Source organism: Anolis carolinensis, chromosome 3 (assembly GCF_035594765.1).
Source record: "Anolis carolinensis isolate JA03-04 chromosome 3, rAnoCar3.1.pri, whole genome shotgun sequence".
Classification (NCBI taxonomy): domain Eukaryota; kingdom Metazoa; phylum Chordata; class Lepidosauria; order Squamata; family Dactyloidae; genus Anolis; species Anolis carolinensis.
Window position 1 is genome coordinate 255,879,705 of NC_085843.1, and position 25,297 is coordinate 255,905,001.

Consider the following 25,297-nt stretch of genomic DNA (forward strand, 5'->3'; position numbering starts at 1 on the left):
ACCTTCAAATCACTTAGTCCACTACGCCATCTGGGGGCTCCAGATGGGAAAATATGGCAAAATTGCCCCCCATGGGGTTTTTAATGTAAGAAGCAAATGCAGATGATGCTGGATGTGCATTCCAATGGGACTTGTGAGAATTTGTGTATCCCCCAAAGGTCTGGAAGCTAGGTATGCCTAAGTTACGAGTTAGGTCAGACTGTGAAGGATAGGACAAATACAGGTAGTAAATAGGGCTATATGGAAGACTCATCACGCACAGCCACATCAGCAAAGTGCCAACATAATGCATTTGCAATGCACTGGGAAAGTGACTGTTCCACTAATTGTATGTTTTTATTTGCTTAAACAACATGATTGCCATGAAACTACAGTATGGTATGCTAAAGTGTTAAGAATAGCAGAGTTAAAATAGCTATAGAAGTCAAGAAGACTTATATTATACTGAAACGGGGGAAATGCCCAAATGAGGAAGGACCTTCAATTGTCACAAAGGATAATGGCACAAATGGAGCTTACTCTCTGTGACTTTGATAAAGTGGCCTTATCAAAAGACGGGTTGTATATGAACTTGTGCCGACTGCATATAAACACGCTGTTCAAAGTCTGTCCTTTTTCTTCATCTTATTATAATTCAGGGAACATCAATAAGTTTGGTAAGCTTTGTCGCTAAGGTCTTTCAGCTATCAAAACCATTCAGCGTTGACAGAAAATACTTATATCTACAGGATTTGCAGTTCAAACATGTTTTACTAATGGAGTGATTTGCTATTGAAGTGTCAATATGATTTGTTATCATGGGTGGCTAATGCTCATTTGATTGTTTGGAATCTTGTTTTCTTTTTCCCTTCGCAGAGAAAATGATGTAAAATGAAGCCCAGTACAGGAATCAGTAATAAGAACTTAGTCTGCATATTTTTGTAGAGGAAGTTTATATATACATATTTTTTTTCATGCCCTACATTCATCTCCCCAGTCTGCTAGTCTTAGTTTTTGGATGTTCTCCCACATCAAGGAAGGAAGGAAGGAAGGAAGGAAGGAAGGAAGGAAGGAAGGAAGGAAGGAAGGAAGGAAGGAAGGAAGGAAGGAAGGAAGGAAATAGCCTATAGATTGCTTGCAGCCTCTAGGCTTCACAGATGTAGAAATGGTTTCAATTGTGAGGGGGAAAAAAAATCTATAAGCCAAATGTGATAAGTCTTTTCATACTAATGGTTCCTCATACACCCAAATAATGATTTTCCTTCTTAATAGTAGGGGAGAAAATTCCAAAGAGAAGGAGATGATCCTGATATAGGTGGAAGCAAGAAAAAAAATAATTTTATACATTATGGTAGTCTTCCTTATTCTAGTTCAATCCATATACATAACCTGGCATCATTCCCAGATATTTTAACTAGCTAGTACAATAAGAACATTTTAAAGCTGATGTTGAAATGAGCATAAATGTATGTTATTTAAAATTGTGTGTGGGTGTGTGGCGGGGGGGGGGGGGGTTCTAACAAAATTATTGCTCTGCTACTAGAAAGAGCATAAAAATGGCCCCAAATGAACTGGGAAGTCTGTTTCTTTTACTTGAGTGCAGATACAGTGTTCCCTCACTACTTCGCAGTTCACTTTTTGCGGATTCGCTGTTTCGTGATTTTTCAATAAACTCTAAAAGACCATTATAAATATTTAAAAACTTACAATTTACAGCCTAATGAAGGGAGGAAGGAGAAGCCAAAGGGAGAGGAAAGGAGCCTAAGCGGCAACAGGAGGAGGAGGAGGCGATTTATCAACACACGATTGGTTGATAAAGACTTAAAATAATGTATTACTACTAAAATAAGGTATAAATATTAAAATAAATATAGTGTCCCTACTTTGCGGATTTTCACTTATTGCAGGTGGTCCTGGAACCTAACCCCCCACGATACGTGAGGGAACACTGTACCTGGAGTAGCACTTCTGAAGAAGATTTTACAGTTCAGATGGGTACAAATGGCAGAGATGGCATTTCAAGGACATCTGGGTTCAAATTCCTGCTTGATCATGGAAACCCACTGGGTGGCCTTGGGTAAGTCACATTCTCTGAGAGTGCTTCTACACAGACACTTTAATTCAGTTTGAAGCTGGCTCAATGGCTTCAATGTGTGGTATATTATGGATCAGTTTAGAAACAATGCATTAAAAACTCACCAGAAAGTCCTGAATAGGCCAGATAATAGGCTGCAGCCTATTAGAGTATACCCTATGCAGTGTTTCAATCCAAGACCAAAAATGCAGAGTCCTTGTCATAGCACCACTAGTGCTGAAGCACTTAAAAAAATGCTAAAACACAGCTGGCTAGAAGATACACAATTACTTCCCTGGGAGAGGAAACCACAACATTCCCATGGGAACATTTGTTTTGTTCTCATATCCTGTGTCCTGCCACAGTTTAGTGCTGATCTGAAATGGACATGGATGTGCCTGCCCATCAGTGCATTGCAGTGGATTGTTAAAAAAAAAACTCCACATTTTCCAAAGGTTTTCTAGCCACAAATACTGCAATTTCTGGATTCAGTTCCAATCCACATTCAGTGGTTATTGTGGCCACCATCCAGCTTTGTCTGTGTAGAAGTACCCTCCGTCTCAGGCTGGATCTATATTGCCATATAATACAATTTAGAACTGCTATATAATGTAGTCGGGAGATCCAGTCTCTGATAAAGACAGGGGTCACCCCCTATGAACAAATTATAACAAGACAACCTCATGATATATTATTTTTAGAGTCACTGTAAGTCAAAAATGACTTGAAGACATACCACAACAACTAATAAAGTAATCAAAACACCCCCCTCCCATTTTTAGCTTTTTTAACAATTTCACAATAGCCCCATATACTTTTGTACATGCATAAGTATGACCAAACTATCAGTTTAAGATCATCAGGCCACCAGAAAACTCTACTACTGTGAACCTGATTTTTTTTTGGTGATACCTTAGACCAGAGGTGCTTGGCTGACTGTCCAAGAAGTCTCATGAAGATGCTGAACAGCACTGGACCAAAAGAGAACTGTACAAAGCCCCAGGAATGGCTGCCAAGGGGCCAAACACAAATCTCAGAACAATAATGCAGGCCAACTTCCCTCCAGAAATGCATGGTGTCTTGGTTTTTAGGTCTGTTCCTGATGTTATTTGGGATGTGGATTCAGAACATTGCATTAGATAGACAGCATCAGCTCTAGTTTCTTAGCTATGGCTATAATGATTTTTTATCCATGAGCAGATGACGACTGCTATAGGGTATATATCATGTATCTCAAAAACAGGGGAAGAACTGGTGCCATTTTTGGAATCAGCAGGTCAAATATACCCAGAACAGGTCTAACATTTAAGGCACCAAAATGTGTGTTGGTCAGTGAATTCTAGGAAATGATTATTTAAATAGGAATGGAAGTGCCTCAACAATCAATCTGGATAGTTTATCCAAAAGGATTTAAAAGTGTTTGTTTTTATGTGACTTTGTTTTTGTCTGATCTGTTAATTGTAATTAATTATTTATTCACCCAAAAGGATTTGCTCAAGAGTATCAATATGTCTGAGAGATATAAAAGTATCAACAGAATCACATACACCCCATTTTTATCTCAACAAAGTATACTGTTTGTGGCTGATTCATTGGTTGATCCAGTCTAGTTTTCTTCAAATGTCTTTATCTAAGTGTAAATAGTCCACTTTAAGTTTTCTAATAGGTGTTTGAGAAGGCTACAACAGTTGGACTTTGGCTTTGGACAAGGAAGGTACCACAACACAATAAAGTCTACATCTTTTATTCAGCCAATGAGTTCACAGTATTACTTCAGAGAATTCAAGACCTTTAAACACAATGCAAAAGTTATCCCATAGGTTGATAAATAGAATTTCCAATGCAGAATTAGACTGAAACTACAGTGAAATAATTCTGGATGATCAATAGCATGTAAAAATCGTTACAGTTGGCAAGCCATTACTCTCTTCACCTTGTTCAAAAGGGGAGTATTAAATAATGGCTTACAGTTCAGGCTAGTCACATTATTGCCTTTTTTGAAAAAAGAAGCTGGAGCTGCACCGTCTCTAAAGATGGAAATCAGCGAAGGGCTGATTGTGCTTGACTAGGCCAAACATCTTGTCTACATTCTCAGGCTCTGATAAATTAAGATCATATAAATTGTGATTTACAATAGCAGAAAATAAAGCCACCAGTGACATTACCCTCAAACCATCTTGCACATTTGTCAAGACATGTAAGGAAGGACAGCATCTATCACAGCTATGCCCCTTAAGTAGATTTCAAGAGGCCCCACTCCATTTCAGAAAAGCTCCACTAGATGACACTATAATGATGCAAAAAATGGAAAAAAAGAACCTTTTTATCTGTTATTAACATATAGAGTATGTATGTCCAATAAAGGGCTCTCACTCATAGATATTTCCTCCATTTGTGTTCTAGCCATATCCTTGTCTTCTTTAATGGCATCCGTTCAGGTCTCTTCCAAATGACCACACATGCCTGAATCCTATGGTTAATCCCAACTAGAGTTAATCCATTGACTCCGTAATTGAATCATGATTCACACTGATTAGTGGTTGGGATTAACAGTAAAAGGTAGATCGCAGGACCTGTTTAGTGGAATAGAAAATCTGTTGCAACTGCTCAGGTTATTCTTCCATTATAGAGTGTAAGTAAGGCTTTGAAAAAAAAAACCAATCGTACCTACCAGAAAATAATCTAGGTTCCTCAGAAATCCACCAAGAAGACCACTTGTTTTAGAGAGGTAAAACCACTGACTGTTTAATTCTTGGGAGGAAATATAACAATGCAACAGATCTTAAATCTGCCTCACGTAATTCACTATCCTCCGGCAGTTCTAAGACTTCTCCCAGTCCATTCAGGCATGTTTCTTCCTTCCTTCCTTCTAATGAAAAACTACGTTCAGTTCCTCTGATCATGCTTAGATGTTCAAGGACTCCTTAAGGGATGTATATGCTGCCATTAGATCTCATTGTGTTGACAATCCAGTACTTCTATGACCTATAGCCTACAAGGCCCCAGTAAAAAATCCATGGGGTGCTATTTGTTGATGCTTGGGTTATAATTTCATTTTGAAATCACATTATAAGATGCACAGTCATTATTTAGTCAGATCTGGCTACTAATGTTGCTACTACATCTGTTAAGGGAACAATTTCAGTAGATTCAGAATTTCAAATATAGGAGCTGCAAATTCATGGCAGCTTCTATATTCAAAGTGAACCTTTAAAACACAAAATCAAGTTATTAATTCCCCAGTAAAGTAGACCCATTGAACCAATGGGACTGACTTGAATGCAGATGTTCTGCGGTGGATTTATTCCAAAATATTTTCAAAATTTTTTGTATACCACTTTTGTGTCTGTTCTCATTTGAGTATTTCTACCTTTTAAAACCTAAACAGCATGCAAAGTTTTTTAAAAATAAAATGACATGTTTCAAACAGGATTTGCTTCTATGTTTTAGAAATGTTAGGCCATAGAACTGTCAGATTGAAAATTAAACATTTAAGGCCAAATTTCAAACATACACTCTACAATGAATTCAAAGCCTACTTTGACTACTGGCTTTATTATGCATGAAGTGAGGTGAGAGTCGTCCCTTTGGATATGAAAACACAAAATATAAGTCCTCACTGATTACAGTGCAGCACAGACTATTAATTGGTATTCTACTTGGAACCTTCTTAGAATGAAGGTCTCAGAGTAATTGCTGCCCTTTGATGAATCCAGTCCTAATTGTTATCTGTGGGACAGGATGGCTTCAAGCTGACAGGCCACCAGCGGCTTTATAGAACAAGGGCATAGCCATGTCTTTTTGTTTTATTTTTTTGTGGCTACATTTGAAAGAGCACCATAGCTAGAGGATGCTGACATTTGCACAGCACTTAAAGCTGTAGCTTCCTGTGTCCACTTTTGATTAACTCCACCAAAAGGAATAAAAGAGATGAAACCATCCAGATGTGTAGGTGAGAGTGACAGAATATAGCATCTCATTGTGTTTCATCTAATATTTCGCTCACAATGTGGTTACAGAAATATTGAAACTAGAAGGAAAACAGACTATGTACCCCTTTCAAGTTGGGTGCAAAAGCCATTGAAGGGTTTTGCACAACTGTTTGTATGCAAAGTGCAGAAAGTGCAGGTGGTGGTGGGGAATGCAGGGAATATAAACAAACTGCTTGCCTTTGGCATCTGTGCAGTTGTATTTGTTCCGTCCCCCAGGACGATGGTTTGCCTTACCTGTTGGTCGTTTGTTTGTTTTCCCTCCTTTACATTTTGTTTGAGCCTCTGGCTGCAAAAGCCTAGGAAAAGTGGCTTGGAATCTGCAAGTGCTGGCTGCAGTTTTCTTTGCAGTGATTGGTCAAAGAGTGCAACATCTTAGGACCGCCCTTTTTACCAGGGTCTAGTCTCCATTTTGGAGCTTCATTCTGGCTATAGTCTTCCAACGTGCTGGAGCTGTGCAAGGCTAACTGGGACAAATCATCCTCAAAACCAGGCCAATCTAAGCCTATCCAAATTAGATAAGTATTGAATTATATTGATCTGGAATAGGAAATCTAGTTAGAGGAGCAAAGTTATTCCATCGCTTCTAGAACTAATCTTTGCTGTAAAGATAGGGAAGGAAAGAGTTTCTCCTTCTAATATAGGCAGCGTGATTAGGGTATAGTGGTTTTATAATCACTTTTGCCTTCTGGAACCAGGGATAATTCTGCAACTAAAACCTATGGAAATTTGTTTCATTTTCTGCAACTTTAAGATCTGTGCCAGGTTTACAACCTTGTATGAATAAACATCCTTTTTTGAAGTTATCCAGACTCAGTCGTTCAATATCTATAGGACAGCTTATAGGGATTTGCAGTTCGACCGGATAAAGGACAGCACGTTTCAGTTTTATAGTTTTTTATTGTCCGGCGGACGGCACAGTTTTGAGGTCGATCAGCGGTTTTTCCGCTTCAGCTAGCTTGCACGGCTTTATAGTTTTTTATACTTTAGGAAGTTTTAGTATAGGCTGCGGCTTTTCCGCCTGAGCTCAGTCTGCATACCTAAAGACTCTACCAGCGTCTGAGGCAGTGGAGCCCGCTCTCAGACCTGAAGGAGTCAAATAGTGGGGCTCTATTTCCTTGCTATTTGGCTCGCGTGTGCGCACGTAGCCCAGTGGCTTTCTGGGTTTGCACAGGCTGTGCAGTTCCCAGCAACGTCCAGGGCTCCCTCGGCGGTAGACCTCGAGCCGCGGAGCACCAGCGACAGTTCTTTGGCTAGCTCTGAGGCGTGGAGCCCACCAGAACCAGGCTAGAACCTGGACAGGCCTGGCAACGCTGCTGTGAGTTCGGCCGGAGCACTCAACCGGCTTTGACAGCCTCTTCATCAGGAGTTCGGCCGGAGCACTCGGCCGGCTTTGACCTGCCTCATGGTCCGGCGGTGGTGACCTGCCTCATCGTCCTGCGGTGGTGACCTGCCTCATTGACCTGCGGCGGTGACCTGCCTCATCGTCCTGCGGTGGTGACCTGCCTCATCGTCCTGCGGTGGTGACCTGCCTCATCGTCCTGTGGTGGTGACCTGCTTCATCGACCTGCGGTGGTGACCTCCCTTCACAGCGGGGAGGAGGCGTCTCTTCTCTCCTCCTTTCCAAAGCCAGCCTCGGTGCTCCTTCGGCGGCAGGCCTCGAGCCGCAGAGCACGAGGTGCTTGAAAATTTGGCAAAGTCGCCATTTTGGCAGTTTACGCCACTCGGGCAAGGGAGGTATCAAGTGGCAAGTTGCTGTCAGTTGACATTTTGCAGCTTGCCCACCAAAGTCTGGCGCCAAAGGTCACAATCTTTGTAAAGTATAGTTACTTAGTGATATATATTGCTATGGTTAAGTGCTGTGAATTGTATTATATTTTGAATTTGCTTTTATTGTAAATTTACTTGCAGGTATATTGCATTTGCCTTTGTTGTAAATTTACTTGCTATTAAGAATACATAATGTCTATGCAATTTCAAGATGATACAGATGGTATACCTCCTTCTGAGGCTGAAAGTAGGAATGAAAGGCCCCAAAGGATAAAGCACCCTTCAGCCAAGATGCTAGCCCATCTAATAGATGAAAAGGAGCTCCTCCATGTGAGGTTAGGTTCGGCATGGGAGCGAATTGTAACATTAATGGACAGAATAGAGAGCTTGGGTATCACAAGGGTGCCAGCCATATTACAGACAGACCTCGAAGAAGCCTTCGGTCTTTGGAGGGGTTTAGTGTCTAAGATAGTCCAGGTCCTCGAGCACATTAACGCCAAGGATTCAGAGTTAGAAATAGGGAGTGTTTTAGCTGACACTAATGAGAAAGAAAATAGGGTGAGGGCAATCCTAGCTTCCTTATGCAGCCATGAGACCAATCTTTTGAAATCACCTGCTGTGGCACTTAGTCTTAAGTCCAACCGCTCTAGCCAGGTATCTAAACTAAGGGAGCGTGCATCGTCTAAACACAGCCACTCTAGCAAGTCTTCTGCTGCTGGGAGTGCCATCTCTTCCCTAGCTGCCTTGCACATTAAGGAGGCTGCACGTCTGGAGCTAAAGAGCAAGGTAGCGGGGGCGGAGGCTGATGCTAAGGCAGCTGATCTCACCCTTCCCTTTAAAGAAGAAGAGCAACGACTGCAAATAGAACAGGCCCGTAGACAAAGCGAAATGCAAATAGAACAGGCCCGTAGACAAAGCGAAATGCAAATAGAACAGGCTCGTATAGAGATGCTTAGAATAAAGATGGATGCCGCAGCCAAAAGGGTAAGGGCTGAGACTTTGGCCAAGGCCCTAATTGAGCCACTCACAGAAGAAAATGTAAGCCAGTTACCAATACAGGACCCTTCTGCCAAAGTGTTTGCGCACCTTGGCAGCATGTACAGCCAGTTTTCGGATGAGGAACAGGGAGACTTCTCTCCTTACCCAGAGCAGGGCCCCAAAGTCACTTTTGAGTTTCCTGCAGAGCAGAGCGTCATAGCGGGGAGCTCACCCTTGCTCGAGCTACCTGTGCCTCCTGCTAAAACCCTAGGTCAGTCAATCAGGGCCTCAAGGCCGAGCGCTAGTTGGCCCCTACAGACAGCTGCACAGGGAACCATCGATTCGTCAGTGGTCGATGTCATCCCTCCAAGAGGCCAAAGGTTGACGCAAGGTACACGGTGGGAGTCCACTCCACAACAGCAAACTCCTCAATTGTTCCCTTCGACGCCAGAGTCCCAGCTTGTCTCCATCATCAGAAGCCCCAGAAGAGATCTTAAGGACAAGGGTGTCGAAAAGTTTTCGGACAAGCCTGAGGAATTTCTTCTCTGGAAGGCCACCTTCCAGAGAGCAATCAGAGACTTAAAGTTATTGCCTGAGGAAGAACTGACTCTTCTGGCTGCATGGTTGGGCCCAGCCTCATCCTCACAAGTTAAGAAGATCTACGCAGCCCACGTAGCCGATCCCGACAAAGCCCTGGAAAAGGCCTGGGCCAGGTTGCAGCAGAGGTATGGGGCCAGCACAGAGATTGAAGCATCTCTTATGGACAAGCTCCAAAGGTTCCCAGCTTTAAAACTCAAAGACTTCAAACTCTTGTGGGACCTCAGCGATCTCCTTGCGGAATTAGAGTCGGCCAAGGAGAATCCAGAACTGCCCGGTTTGAAGTGCCTCGATCAGCACCTGTCCCAGAGGCAGATCTTGACCAAGCTGCCCTTCACTTTGCAAGAACGCTGGGGACAGGAGGTCTTCAACTACAAGGAGGCCCACTCCCAGGCATACCCTCCATTTTCTCATTTGGTCCAGTTCATCACCAGGGCAGCCAGAGAAAGGAATGATCCACAGACGGGCCTCCCCACCTTATACCAAGGGACCCAGCCAGAGAAGGCACCTGAAGTGGACAAGAAACCACCTAGAGAGGCCAATAGACCTGTCAGCGTAAAGGCAGTCGAAATTCAACACAAGACTGACGAACCCAGGTCGGAGGTAAAGGAGTTGCTTTGCCCTATTCACCAAAAGCCTCACAGCTTGGCCAACTGCAGGGAGTTTAGTAGAAAGACATACAACGAAAGGCAACAGCTAGTTCAAAAGCAGGGAATCTGCTTTAGATGCTGTGGAGCAACTCCACACTTTGCATCCAACTGCAAAGAAAACATCAAGTGTGAGAAATGCAACAGCCTCAAGCATTGCACCGCAATGCACAACTCCAATATCATCTCCCACCCCAAAGAGAACGCTTCACCAAAAGAAAAGTCAGCAGTCGAAGACACCGACAAGCCAGCCGCACCAGAGATGCAGGTGGAAGTTTCAGCAGTCGCCTGTACAGAGCTGTGTTCTGACTCGCACCAGTACAGAGTTTGTCATCCTATCTGCCTAGCGGATGTATATCCAGCCAAGAGCCCTTGGCTTAGAAAGAGACTCTATGTGGCCCTGGATTCACAGAGCGACGCCTCCCTGGCTACTCCAGAGTTCTTCCGCATGTTTGACCTTAAAACCAAGATGGTCGACTACACTATGACTACGTGTGCAGGAAAAAAGAAGTTGCAGGGTCGCATAGCATCTGGCTTTGTTGTCTCCTCTTGCGACCAGAAGAGACAGTTCAAGTTGCCAGACCTGATTGAGTGTTCCTCCATCCCTCGGAACAAAAAACAAATTGTGACTAGAGAAGTTGTGGAGGCTCATCCACATTTGCGACGGTTAAAGAATGCTATACCAGCCTTTCGGCCAGATGTGGACATTGCCCTTTTGCTTGGCTCGGACTGCCCGAGCTTGTTCTGTGTGAACGACCAAGTTAAAGGACCTCCAGGTGCACCTATCGCACAACAATTGCCATTAGGCTGGACAGTCATAGGCCCAGTGTGCATAAACAAGATGCACCCACCATCGTCGTTGGACTCCAATCAAGCACAGGTGCTTAAAGGTGGACGTCCTACACTTGTGCGCAGTTGCCTAAGTCATATCTCGGTCTACTGCCAAGCAATAACTCCAGAGTATTCCTCCATCTTCAAAGTCTCTGAGAGAGACGAAGCCACAGCGCTCTCGAAAGATGAGCAAAGGTTTTCGGACATTATGAATGCTCAAGTCTCACGAAGTGCAGAGGTGAAAGCCTGCAAATCAACCACAGAAATCAAGATGGGCCAAAGATCTTGCCTGGAACCACACCGTTTTGAACGTTTTTCGGAGTGGCGCAGTCTTCTTAGAGCAGTTGCTAGGCTTATACATCGCTTAGTCTGCAAAGATAGTCAGCCTTTGCAAGTTCAGGACATGCTGAAGGCTAAGGGAGTAATACTCAGGTCAGTTCAGAGGCATGAGTTTAGTCAAGAAACAGCCAGGTTAGAACAAGGGCTTAACACCCCCAGCCGGAGTTTCTTGCGTGAGCTGAACCCATTTCTGGATAAAGAGGGCATTTTAAGAGTGGGTGAGAGGTTAGCTAAGGCTAAACTCAAAGTGTGTATAAAGAACCCTATCATTGTACCCCCCAATAGCCATATTGCTTTGTTGTTGGTTCGTCACTACCATGAGAAAATCCATCATCAAGGTAGAACTCTGACTGAGGCGACCCTTAGAAATGAAGGCCTGTGGGTGGTAAATGCTAAAAGTTTGGTCAGCAGTGTTATTTTTAAGTGTGTCAAATGTCGGCGACTCAGACGTAACTGTCAGAGTCAGCTGATGGCTGAGTTACTTCAGGACAGGACTTTGACAGACCCCCCCTTTTCCCATGTGGGAATCGATGTGTTTGGTCCTTGGGAGGTTGTCACTAGGAAAACCAGGGGTGGTGTTGTAAATAACAAGAGGTGGGCAGTTTTGTTTACTTGTTTAGTAATACGAGCTGTCCATATAGAAGTCGTAGAAAGGATGGACACTTCATCATTTTTAAATGCATTGAAAAGGTTCATAGCCCTCAGAGGGCCAATTAAGTCAATTCGATCGGACTGTGGCACCAATTTTGCATGTGCAGACCTTAGCCAACCACTTCTGGAAGAGGTGGAAGGCCGAATACTTAAGCCAGCTTCCAACCAGAAGACTCTGGCAAACCCCAGAGGACAATTTCAAGGTGGGAAACCTTGTGTTGCTAAAGGACAAAGACTTGCCCCGCTATGCCTGGCCTATGGGCATTACACTAAAGACCTTTCCTTGCCCTGACGGTAAGGTTAGAAAAGTTCAGGTAAAGACTCATAGTAAGGACAAAATGTCTGTCCTGGACAGACCAACCAGCAATCTCGTGTTGCTTGTCCAAAGTGTGTAAGTTTTATACTGTTTTATTGTTGTGTATACAAAGGTGTTTGTATGTTTTTGATTGGTAAATTCCCACATCCTGGGAATTTAGCGGGGAGTGTTCCGTCCCCCAGGACGATGGTTTGCCTTACCTGTTGGTCGTTTGTTTGTTTTCCCTCCTTTACATTTTGTTTGAGCCTCTGGCTGCAAAAGCCTAGGAAAAGTGGCTTGGAATCTGCAAGTGCTGGCTGCAGTTTTCTTTGCAGTGATTGGTCAAAGAGTGCAACATCTTAGGACCGCCCTTTTTACCAGGGTCTAGTCTCCATTTTGGAGCTTCATTCTGGCTATAGTCTTCCAACGTGCTGGAGCTGTGCAAGGCTAACTGGGACAAATCATCCTCAAAACCAGGCCAATCTAAGCCTATCCAAATTAGATAAGTATTGAATTATATTGATCTGGAATAGGAAATCTAGTTAGAGGAGCAAAGTTATTCCATCGCTTCTAGAACTAATCTTTGCTGTAAAGATAGGGAAGGAAAGAGTTTCTCCTTCTAATATAGGCAGCGTGATTAGGGTATAGTGGTTTTATAATCACTTTTGCCTTCTGGAACCAGGGATAATTCTGCAACTAAAACCTATGGAAATTTGTTTCATTTTCTGCAACTTTAAGATCTGTGCCAGGTTTACAACCTTGTATGAATAAACATCCTTTTTTGAAGTTATCCAGACTCAGTCGTTCAATATCTATAGGACAGCTTATAGGGATTTGCAGTTCGACCGGATAAAGGACAGCACGTTTCAGTTTTATAGTTTTTTATTGTCCGGCGGACGGCACAGTATTGAAAAGCTTTGTGTTTATGTAGCCCCTCTGAATTATTGGTTTGAACCAGTGTGAGGTGAGTTTAAGAAGAGGTTGTAGTAGATACTAGATCAGAGAGGGAGGAGTGGAGAGGTTTGCATTCAAAGTTACAGTGCTACATGAATAGAAGAGCCCCAAAGTCAATTTATGCCCTGACACATCACTGGGCACATGGAATATTGTGTGTGTGTTTAATTCAGTATATATACATGAGATGTCTAATTGTGGTTGTTTTTGTTTTTTTAACTTTACATTTTGATTGTGTTTGCAGTATTTATATCTAACTGGTGCAACAGACTCCAGAAAGTGGTACAAAACTGGCTCCCATGACAACAAACTGTATACTCAATTCAACAGTAAGACTGGATGCAAAACTTAAAGATGTAAACATTAAACCATAAATAAAACACATAAAATGGATGCAAACCTATCAGAGAAATTATAGTTCTCTGGAACTGGGGGGGGGGGGGAGTTGTTCCTTCTTAAATGCATAATGAAAATCCAACACCCCACTTCTGTATGAAAAGAGCCTAATTCTTATCCCTGGCAGTTGAAGCTCTTTGCCTTTCTAGCTCTTTTTTTTTCTTCAAAACTGAACTAGTACGTACAGATTCTTTTTTGGAGCTTTCTCTCCTCCTTTGGCCAAATGAATAGATGTAAGATTTCAAGTTCAAAGTAGAGTAGACTCAATGGAACTTTCCACTCAATTGGCACGCCATTCAAGAATTGATTTAATGGGTCTAATCTATTTAGGGCTAACCATGGGCACCACGTGAAGCTAATCTGACATCCTGGCTGTTGGATTAGGCCCACAGCCATGTTTAGAGTAGAAGGGCCTTGATATGATATTGACTCCTACCTCTCTTGTCATGTAATATTCATCCACCAAAGTTCCACTGTTGACAAAATGACTAAACACTCCTGACCAATTTTCCACATGGTCACTCAAGCCTGCTTTAGATATAATAGCAAATCTGTGTTTGTACAAACTACCACATTACATGTTGTACTAACATGAGATAGCATACACTTCTTGTTCTCATGCCTCTTTCTACAACTGGAAAGAAGAGGCGATTTTAAAACTTCTATTCCTCTTCAGAATAAATTATATTTTGTTGTTGGTGGGCAAATTTTGCAAACTCTCATGTTCAAACCAGGGTTGTTTAACTTTGTAGTCAAACTAATACCATATTTCCTAGAGTCAGAAGTAAAAGAACTGTCTGAAAGCTAACATAAAAATGTAAAACCTTACTAAAATCCATGCCAAATGCCCTCTGTCCCTAAAAACCTACTTGCTTTCCCCACTGGAATGTATTTGCAATACCATCTGGAACCACTCTGTTCCCTACTCTCCCCTCAGACATATCTGCATTTCTAGCAACCAGCAGACCTCTCATAATAGAGAAAGTGGCAAACAATCTCACTTAAGAACACCATGAATGAAAAGTTCATGGATGCTTGTGGGCATATAGAAGTGAATAAGAACAAGCCCAGTTACTGTTTGAAAACAAAACTGATTGATGTTGCAGGATTTGGGGAAGAAGGTTTGGGTTATGCAAAGAAAAAACTAAGACATCCTCATGATAGGAGGATGCACCTATCTCTGAAAGAAATATCTACAATATACCATTCTTTCATACAGAGGGCATCTTGTTCTTCTAAGTGATGAATATGAACTGAACAAGAATGTACATTGAAGCTTATTTCTCCCATTTCTAGAAATCTTAAACAACATATCTACTATTGCTGTTCATCTCATGACCTTTCTATCAAAAAACATCAACATTCTAGAAATTACCACCTGCATTTGTGACTCACCTTGGATGCTGTGATGTGTCTTGCTATAGCTGGTACCTATTGTAAATCCACTGATGTGAGCCTGTTTGCAGAGGTACTGCAGTCAATCCAGCTGTAATAGCTATAAATGCTGCATCACACAATGCTGACTTTTCCTTGACTGCATCAAAATCACACACAAGGCTCACACTGCTTGTGCAGCAGGTTTGGAGGCAGTTCATCATGGGGGGAAAGTCTGCCTAGCTCTTCTTGGAAGCTGAAATCAGGACTTTTTCTAAAACATAAAGAGAAAAATCTTTAAAATAACAATTAACAGTTGATTGCAAATTTTCTTAGGAGCTAATTCACTATTTATGTTGGCAATTAACTGAAATGAAGAACTAGGTCATGATAATTTAACCACTGATTTCAAATAGCAGGACAAAACACAAGTGAATGTTTAAATTCTATAGAAATGTGGTTTAATCAAAAATATTTGAAAGGCTTTGGTTTCATCTTCTGTTATGTCATGTAAGAACTGGGCATTTTAAAAAAATCAGAACCATTCTGCAACTTTCAGAACATATCAGTCATTAATCATGGGATTCTCTTCTGGAAGGGTTACTTGTCCAATCAAACCCAGCATGAATGCAATACAATGGTGCAGTTGTCAACCTTTTATGCCTTCAGGAGCTAGTTACACCTCCAACTCACATCGCCTACCTTCATCAGTGAAGCCCAGGTAGCTATGGTGGATGCTTCCAATACAGTGGGATTCTACAGTGACATTATGCCAGGTCCTGAAAGGCCTTGTGGAAAAATTAAAATATCAGTTGTCCCATTAACACTTTTTGCCTAGACAGGTTGCTTATTTGTTTTGCTTCTGTTTTGTCTTACACTGACAATGTAAATGTAGGGAGGGCTCCCACCATTCTGGAAAGGGCACCTGGGTGGGCCAAGTGTTCTATTAGGTGTGTGCAATTTGGGTAAATCTCGTGCCATTTTTGTTGGGCAACCAAAAGTTCAATTTTTGCTCTGGGAAGATCCAGCCCATTGGCAGCAATGGGGGAACTTCTGAGGCTCCCCTTTCTGTCATTTTTAGGGCTATCAGGACAAAAATGGCCACACTTATAGGACACATTTACCACTGCAAGACCACCACATTTCAAAACGTTTGGGTCATCCACTAATTTTTAGGAATTTCTAAATGTTTGTAGAAATAAAATCTTTTTAAAAATGCTCAAAATATATCCCCAGAATGTCTCCACAGTGACAGTATAGGCAACATTTCTGCCACCTGTCATAAAGAGCCACGCATCCTACAATTTATAGGAAAATTTCAAAGTTTTATTATATATTTCTAGTTATTATTTTTATATTGGGTGTGGTGAGTGGGAAAAGGCTCAGGCTTCTTGTTTGAGAGAAAGAGCATACACACACACACACACACACACACACACACACACACACAAGCCAAGTGAACTGGGGCAGGAGTACACACAAGTCAGAGGGTAGGGTGAGGGAGGGGAATAATTGAGCCAATTAAAGAGATGAACAAGAAGAAAAGGGTTTTTTTGGTAATAATTTTTTAATGGGGGGAAGGAAGGTGCAGGACAGAGTACACAAGCAAGAAGGTAGATAGGCTGGGGAGGGATTGAATTTTCCGTCTGGACGCAAGGAAGTCAGGCTATTCCCTTCCTATACTAACCCCCCCCCCCCCCCACACACACACAAAGGTAAAAATATATTTAAACAAACACCCCCTCCAAAAAAGCCCTTTCACAGCCCCCCCCAAGCACATGCACTTCCCTAGTGAAATAATAAAAAAGGACTGAAAGATATTAAACTATGAAAATGTTATTAAATTGCCAAAGAAAAAGATTGGGATTGAGTCCAAGTAGTCCAAGACTGGGATTGATTCTAAGTAGTGATGGCACAGAACTAGCAAGCACACAAAATCTCTCTCTCTGAGAAGCCAGGATGCTACAGGAAAATGGAGGAGCTAACCCTGGTATATATATAGATCAGCTTGGCAAAAAGGCATGGGATCTGCTTTCTTGTTCAGACTGGCTCAGGCAAGGTTAAGGGGGACTCCCCCCATGCCTGGCTACTGCCACAGCCCAACCAAAAACAGCAATTATTGGCCACCACTTAAGCAGTTTCAACCAAGTAAATTTGAGCCCCGTCGCCCACCCTGTTTCTGGACATTTCGTTGCCAGACCAGATGAATTTCCCAGATCCAATTTTGAAAAACAGCACCACGCACACCCTTATGCTCTATTAAACATAGTCCTACAACCAGTTATCCTAGAGATTGCAACAACAACCTTCTAGGATTATCTAATTTACGCATGAGCATTATTCAGCCATTCAAATATTGATCTGCATGTCCTACATGTGCATGGCTAAGCCCATTTATGGTTTCAGGGAGTCCAGTTGGGTTGAGACTGAAGGCTCCACTGAATTGTCCCTGTGTCCTCCATGTCACCACTGTCACTCCCTGCCACCACAGGGGTCCCTGCAAGTGCCTAGTCATCACAGTCATAACGGTGTTCCTATGCAACTAGCAAAGAGGAAGAATAACAACCCCCTCCTTCATGTTGATCACATGGGTGTATTTTGACCTCAGCAGATAAAACTATGATGGTCAAGCACTTGCATAGAGCTCAATGGCTGATGGGGAGCATAGGCAGCAACATGGGGGCAACCTGCCCTCTTTCCCTGCTTTGATCGGCATGGGGAAACGTGATGGTGGTACTAGCATTGTTGTCCATGTGGAAAATGTACTGGATGGAAATAGACCATCCAGCTGTCCAGATGATCTCAAACTCCAGAGTATCCCCCAACTTTACTTAATTTAGAGCAGTTGGGTTAAGGCAGTGGTTCTCAGCCTATGGGTCCCTAGGTGTTTTGGCCTACAACTCCCAGAAATCCCGACCAGTTTATCATCTGTTAGGATTTCTAGGAGTTGAAGGCCAAAACATCTGGGGACCCACAGGTTAAGGACCACTGGGTTAAAGGCAAAACAAAAAACAAAAAACAAAAAAAACCTCAGCATACTCCCCAAGTGTCATGATGACTGTTAATGCAAGATTAAAGATGAGTTAGGTTTTTTTAAAAAAAATAAAATAATTGAGAACACAAGCCCTGAAGTAAATGGGAGTAGGGTATGTTTTGCACCAAAAGCGTGTACAGTAATATGCAGCCTTTTTGTTGTATACTAGCTAAAAGCAACAATTTTAGTCAGTTAATACACAGAATCAATGATTAGTTACTTTTAAACAATTCTTGCTGTATCAGGATCTTATTTTTGAAGGGCCTTAGCAGTAGTATAGTTTTAAAAAGTGACTTTCCAAGCTCTGCTTTTAACACAAGACCTGTCAAGTTGCAGAAGTCAGTTACTAAAAATGAGTTTTGCCCCCTCTCTAAATGTCCACAAACTCTTAACAACATAATTCAAACTTGGACTATGTACTGTGATGGAGTAAACTGCTCTCTCATCATGAAGTGCTCTTCCATCTTTAGGTAGAGGCCAACGGGCGTACTAAAGAATCCACTTTATCCTTACACATAACAGCATGTTTGCAAAGGAGATAAGAAATGGCATTCAGGAATCAATTAACAGTGGATTGTGACTTGTCTCCTACATTATCTAGAATTCTATTCTGACTGCATCTCCACTAAACTTCTCCTGAGTCATCACATTTGCACACATCCAAATTGTCCCATCCTACAATTCCATTACAAACACAAAATACATAAAAACATTTACTCTCCTCTTTAAAAAAGAACAAAATAGATAAAGTATTAAGGAAGATTTAATGACATAATGGTTGCTCTATTAGGACATCAAAATTAATTTCAGTTTCCCCGAGGTACCGTATTTTAATTAACAAATCCATGCTTTTACTCTATTAATTAGCATGCTGAAAGTATAATAAGTTTCAGATGAGTTTAATTGTAATAAAACATTTCATCTCCTAAAAAAATAATAGAAGGAATTAAGGGTCTCAATCCAATTTATTTCCCACATTTAATAGCAATGTTTAGTGAAGCTATTTCATGTAGCTGCAGTGTAATCTTTTTCAATTCATAAAAGTTTTATTTTTTGGTGCTTAATTCCTTTCAGATATCATCTTGATGGCATAGATGGCAACATTATTGTTTTCACCCTGCAGTAGTTATTTTTGCTAGGCATCAAATCTGTTCATTGTTCGTATTGTCTTTCCTCCTATTAATGCAGATCAAAAAAGAGGGGTATATGGGCTGTTAAGAAAATCTTTTACACTGATCAGTTCAAGTGGCTGTTTCCCATTAACATTCCATTAGAACGAATAGCAGGTTTAGATGTAGCTTAAGCATTCCCAGCACAGCAGGTCCTCTATATCTGAAGATACCTGGTAAATTCAGTGGTCAGTAAGCAATTGATAAATTACTAGCCAAATCCCAGAGTACCGTTAAAAAAATATGGAAAAGGATTGCCCATTAAATACAGTATAATGCTCAAGAGGCAAACCTATCTCCTTAATTTATCTTTGAATACATCCAGTTATATCTTTTCCCTATGTGTAACCCAGAGGGAATGCATGCTATACTCAGCACGATTTTCACATTTGATCAGTAATTTTTGAAGGACCAAACTGAAACTCTACACTTGCCTTATTATTCTGTCTCTTGTTATTTATCAAAAGTCAACATGTAGTTCTCTCACACCACTGAAGAGAGAAGACCTGATTAAATTTCTAAATGGAAGAAGGAGAAGGTGTCTTTATGAAAAGATGTATTCATATTAACACTGACCCTAGGACTTCATCACATGAAACAGGGAAACCAGCATTTGGTGGCAGTTCCTATCACATGACACTGTTCTACTATCCCTAGCTAATTTATCAATGGGTAAAACTCATCAGTAGTTTCCAATCTCACTACAGTCTTATCACTTACCTTAGTACAGAAGGCCTATTCCACTTCTGTGATGGGACATGCTGGCAATAACGTGATTTCAGGGGGTGGGATTCTTCTTCTCTTCCCCTACCCTTTGTTATTCCTATTCTGTCATTTATTTTATGAGAGTGTGCAGAAATATGATTGTGGGAAAAACAAAATGGAAAATTGGTGCAGTTGTACTGCTGAAGAAAGGTATGATATCAAAGGTGCTCATCTCTGTATATGTCCAATATATGTACTAACATAATTTTAGTGGAAGAGTGGGTTATGTGATAAAGTCCTAAGACTTTTCATTCAAAACGTTATTACAGGTACTTATAATCTGCTTCTGAGCTCAATTCAGACTGCTAATTTTGATCTATAAATGATATCTGGAAAAAAAACAACCCAGTTAAACACATAACAACAACACAGCACATGAAAGACCCTTTCTGTACATGGGCAGTCACTCCCCCCCCCCCCAAAAAAAGTCCTGCTGAAACAAAAAGGTTTTCATCTGTCTCAACTTGTGGTTCTCAACCTGTGGGTCCCCAGATGTTTTGGCCTTCAATTCCCAGAAATCCTAACAGCTGGTAAACTGGCTGTGATTTCTGGGAGTTACAGGCCAAAACACCTGGGGACTCACAGGTTGAGAACCACTGGTCTACGAAAAGAAAGCAAAGAGGGTGCCAGTCTAACATTGCTCTCTAGGATGTCAATTCCTATCCCATATTCTATGAAATGTTGGAGGGTATAGATCATAATTCACACTTGGTATTCTGCTGACAGACTGATAGTTAGTGGAGCTTTTGCAATGAGGAAGTTATGTGCTCCCACTATGTAGCTATGCTTAACAGTCTGGCTACATGCAACCTTTGAGATCAGGTGATGTTTTTCAACACTCTTCCATACCTTCCAATATTTCACAGATAAAAACCAAGGCATATATGGTCAAGCAACATCAATATGGATTAAGGATGACAAATGTATTAATGAGGAAGAATACATAAGCAAGGAGAGGTGTCACTTCCAACTCTATGATTCCATAATTCTACATATTAGCATTGCCTGACAGCTTCAAAATCCCAAAAGGGTTTGTCATTTGATACCATATTAAGTAAATGCTATGAAATTATGGGAGTTATAGTTTTACAAGGTTTTGAGACTTCTTTGCCAAAGACTGCTGGTGTTTCACCAAACAACAACTCCTAGGATTCTATGGCATTCAGCAGTTAAAGTGGTAACAAACTACATTACTTCTACAGTGTAGGCACCCTAAGTGGAAACTTGAAGGGTGTGTTTGTGAAAAAGTGCATGGCAGGGGATTGACTGGATGGCCCATGTGGTCTCTTCCATCTCTATAATTCTATGAAGTGTTTGGGGGATCCCACAAATTTATTTACAGTATTTATATTCCACTCTTCTTACCCCAAAGGGGACTCAGGGCGGATCACATTGTACACATACAAGGCAAACATTCAATGCCATATGAACATAGAGACAGAGACAGACACAGAGGCCATTTAACCTTTTCCAGCTTCCTGAGGGTATGCTTGATTCCGGCCACGGGGGAGCAGCTGCTTCATCATCCACTATGAAGCTAACTTCTTTATTCCTTTCCGCACGCTGGTGGCAGTTTTATGGTGTCGTAAATTTAGTTAAATTAGCCTCCCCACGTAGTGGTACCTAAATTTCCTACTTGAAAGATGCAACTATCTTTCGGGTTGCTTAGGTATTTTAATTGCCGGGTGATCACTCCAACATGGGCTGGCCTTGAACTCATGACCTCTTGGTCATAGTGATTTATTGCAGCTGGCTACTAACCAGCCTGTGCCACATTGAATTCAGTGTGATGGGAGCTGTGGCCAGGTTCAAGGGATGAGAGTGATAGCAAACTTCAGAGGTTGAATAATGCAGGCTTTACAATAAGGAACAGGAGCCCCCACTGGCGTAGTGGATTAAAGCCTTGTGACTTGAAGGTTGGATTGCTGACCTGAAGGCTGCCAGGTTCGAATCCCACCCAGGGAGAGTGTGGATGAGCTCCCTCTATCAGCTCCAGCTCCATGCGGGGACATGAGAGAAGCCTCCTAAAAAAAGGATGGTAAAAACATCCGGACATCCCCTAGGCAACGTCCTTGCAGAAGGCCAATTCTCTCACACCAGAAGCAACTCAGGTTGCTCCTGACACAAAAATAAATAAATAATAAGGAACAGAAAAAATGATCCATCGGGGTTTGGAAGTAACAGCAACAACAAAAAGAGAGATAGAAGGACAGAACTGTGGAATCCGTTCTGTCTATACATTTATCATATTTTGAATAAAAATGAGTTGATATGATGATATGGAACATGAAGGGATCTATTTATCTATCTTTGTATGCTGTGTGCTGGTATGTGTAGCCTCTGCATTTATGCTTTTAGTGACATTAAGTGACGTAGGATGAAAACCAAGCACTGTGGTAATGAATTGCTTCTCTACATTATATCCCCTGGCAAATGCCTTCTTCCTTAATCTAAAGTATTGTATTTCTCACTTCAGTGCTCAAGGGAATTCTACACTGCCCATCTGCTACCACTATTAAAGATGGAGGATGTGTCAAAAGGCTAGTCAAGGCTGGCATCCCCACTTCAGTCCCCTCCCCTTTGAAGTTCTGTCCTACATTTTTTTGACAATTTGGTCATAAAGCCTCCTGGATGACTACACTTCATTATTATTGCTGTTATTCAGTGAAAGCGAGCCTTTGCAACACCAGTGATCCAAATACTGGAAATTCCAAAGGGAAGAAGACATTGTGTTGGCAGAAATCTCAGTTGAACAAGCTGAATTTACTAGTGGCAGTTACCCTTTTTGCTTTTCCTCTGCAATAGATCCCCGGTCCTATTTTGCCATTTGGAGATGTCTGTTAGGTGATTTTAAAACATTTTGATGGCATGTGCACATATCTACTTGTCTCCCATATGTACTTTTTCTTAGAGATGCAGCATGCCATGGTAGATGCCGTATTACTAATGTAACCAAGGTAATTTCTTTCTAAAACCATTTCATCCCATTTTCTGAGATTACCTAAGTCTACCCAAAGGTTAAATGTGAATGCAAATATTATTATATGAGGACGATGAATTATAATATGGAGACTTGTTGTTGTGGCATTGTATGTTACATCAAGTTCTTGATTAATTATAATTGATTAAGCTATTTTTTTTTAAAAAAAATAACAAACAACTTGGATGACTATCTTCAGCTTCCCCTTAGTATCCATGCCAATGTTAGAGGTTTATGTTTCATAGTTTTAAAGGTATGGTGGAGAGAGCTAGACACATTATTATCATTGTATAGATATATTCATCCAGACAGCAATATATTTAATAAGTTCTAGCATTTGGCACTTGGTTACTGAATCTAAGAAAGCATCCTTGATTGTTTCGACCATTTTTATTTCTTTCTAAGTGAAATTTAGAATCCATATCACTTTACAGTGAGGATTTTTATGGCTACTAAACAAGAAGTTCTCTTGGGAAACAAAAATATCAATAGCAGTGTTTAACTATATGAACCTTTATTTGCATTATTAGCTCTGCTGTGTTGTACTCTTAGAAAGCTAATGACATGATTTTGAAGAAGCTTTTCAGATTATGGATAAGCAAATAACCTTCAGGGTTCCCATTCCCCATGCAACTCATTTTAGATCTCTGATGTTACAGTTATAAACTCTGCTTTATAAAAAGCATTCTAAATCCCAGTTGTACACCAGTATCCATATATGCTCAAAACCTTTTGCTGCCTCAGGTAAATAATACTATCTTCCCCATTCCATGTGCCAAATCTGATGGTATGGCTAGTTTAATTTTAATATACCTTCTGGGAGAGCATCCTCCACACCTGAAAACCCCGGACTAGACCACAAGATGCAAAGCTAACCTTAAGAAATAGGGCTACAAAGTGGAGTCCACGACATGCGAGTGTGGAGAAGAGCAAACCACAGACCACTAACTAAAATGCATCCTGAGCCCTGCCACATGCACAATGGAGGATCTTCTCACAGCGACGCCAGTGGCACTCCAAGTGTCCAGCTTCTGGTCAAAGGAAATCTAGTATAATGTCAAGTTTTAATTTTATTTGTGTGTTTTTAAAATGCATTATAACTGTAACCCCAATTTGCTTCTGATAAATGAGAAATAAGCAGCAGCAGCCAGCCAGAGTTCCAATAGATTGTTGAATCTGCAAAGAGGAGCACTGACTGATAAATCTAGTAATTAAATCTCTGTGCTGGGTTGGGAAGAAATCCCTAAATAGAAGTTCTATTGGTTAATATGAGAGACATTCAATGAGATACAATAGCTGTTGTGGTGGGGTTTTTTTTAAAAAAACTTAAAGAAATTCCCTAAAATCAGTAGTTGTATGAATGTTTCTGAAAGTTTGGGAAATTATCACCTATTATCTTGTGTCATTGTACAGAAAATTCAAAGAGAAAGCGCTTGTAGTTTTTTCTAAAATGTTGTTTATAAAAACTTTGAAAATTCCCCAAACATCCATGGATAAGTGAAACATTCTGAAATTTGATGGGCTAACAGTGATAAATGTGGTCTACCATTGTAGTTTTACTGCAATGGCTGCAAAAATTAGGGAGAGGGGAACTCCTGAAGTTTCCCAACTTGCACAATTACTGTAACAAAAAAGTCACAAAATTTCGTTACTCTCATTATAGTAATGAAATTTTCACTAACGATACTTTAGAAACACTTTAGAAACAAAATGCCTGTGCCCCCTAATTTTGTAATGAGTTTCGGAAACATTTTTTCCATCGAGCATACAGCCCTAGTATTTGCTTAACAAAATTCTGCCACCAAGTGGTTGGTTTCCTATATTACAAGTGAACCCAACATTTTCTATAAGTAATCAATGTAACTGGACTTTTTTCTTTATAAGGTAAGAATGTGGAATTCTAAGTATGCAAAACAGTGAATAGTGGATGTTATTTCTAGATAAATTTGCTATACTTTTTCATCCACAGTTCACATCTGCAGATACTCCCTCCGTCCAAAACTGTTCTCCAACTTTGGCACATTTTTTAAGAAGATCATAGCCAGAATTACATTGTTAATTGATTGCCTTCATGTATCCATCAAATCTGGCTATATGACATTCCTTGACATTTTCTCTTTATCAACAAAAAGTGATACATGACGATATACAGGGTTTTTTTTTTAACTGTTTGTCAGTCTTGCACTTACCTCTTCAATTCATGGATCTTGTCCTCACTCCTGTGCTGGATTTACAAGAGAACTAGCTACAAAAAGAAAAAAACACACAAAAAAACCCACAAATGATATGTTGTTAGTTTGTCATTTCTTTTTCGACAGGAAACAATGGGATCAGTATGTTAACACGTCGGACTCTGTTCTTTGCTCACTAGAAAGAATAGCATTTCTGATTGGATAAAGCAACTATTAAAGGATTCTCAAAATCCCATTTTTAAGAATTGTTTCTGGAAAATGGAAACAGCAAAGGAGGAAGAAA

At 41.0% G+C, this 25,297-nt stretch overlaps 1 protein-coding gene across 3 annotated transcripts in view; it reads right to left on the reverse strand.

Annotated features, from left to right (window-relative positions):
* LOC100558430 (phospholipid scramblase family member 5) overlaps positions 1-25,073 on the reverse strand; it is a 50,716-nt gene extending 25,643 nt beyond the window's left edge. For all 3 annotated transcript variants that reach the window (XR_010004741.1, XM_008120063.3, XM_062976652.1), the window contains exons 1-3: positions 25,012-25,073; positions 15,577-15,662; positions 14,896-15,148 (exon numbers count right to left, since the gene is read on the reverse strand). The gene's annotated coding sequence lies outside the window, so the exon portion shown is untranslated. The remainder of the gene's footprint in view (positions 1-14,895; positions 15,149-15,576; positions 15,663-25,011) is intronic.
* Positions 25,074-25,297: the final 224 nt, after the last annotated feature.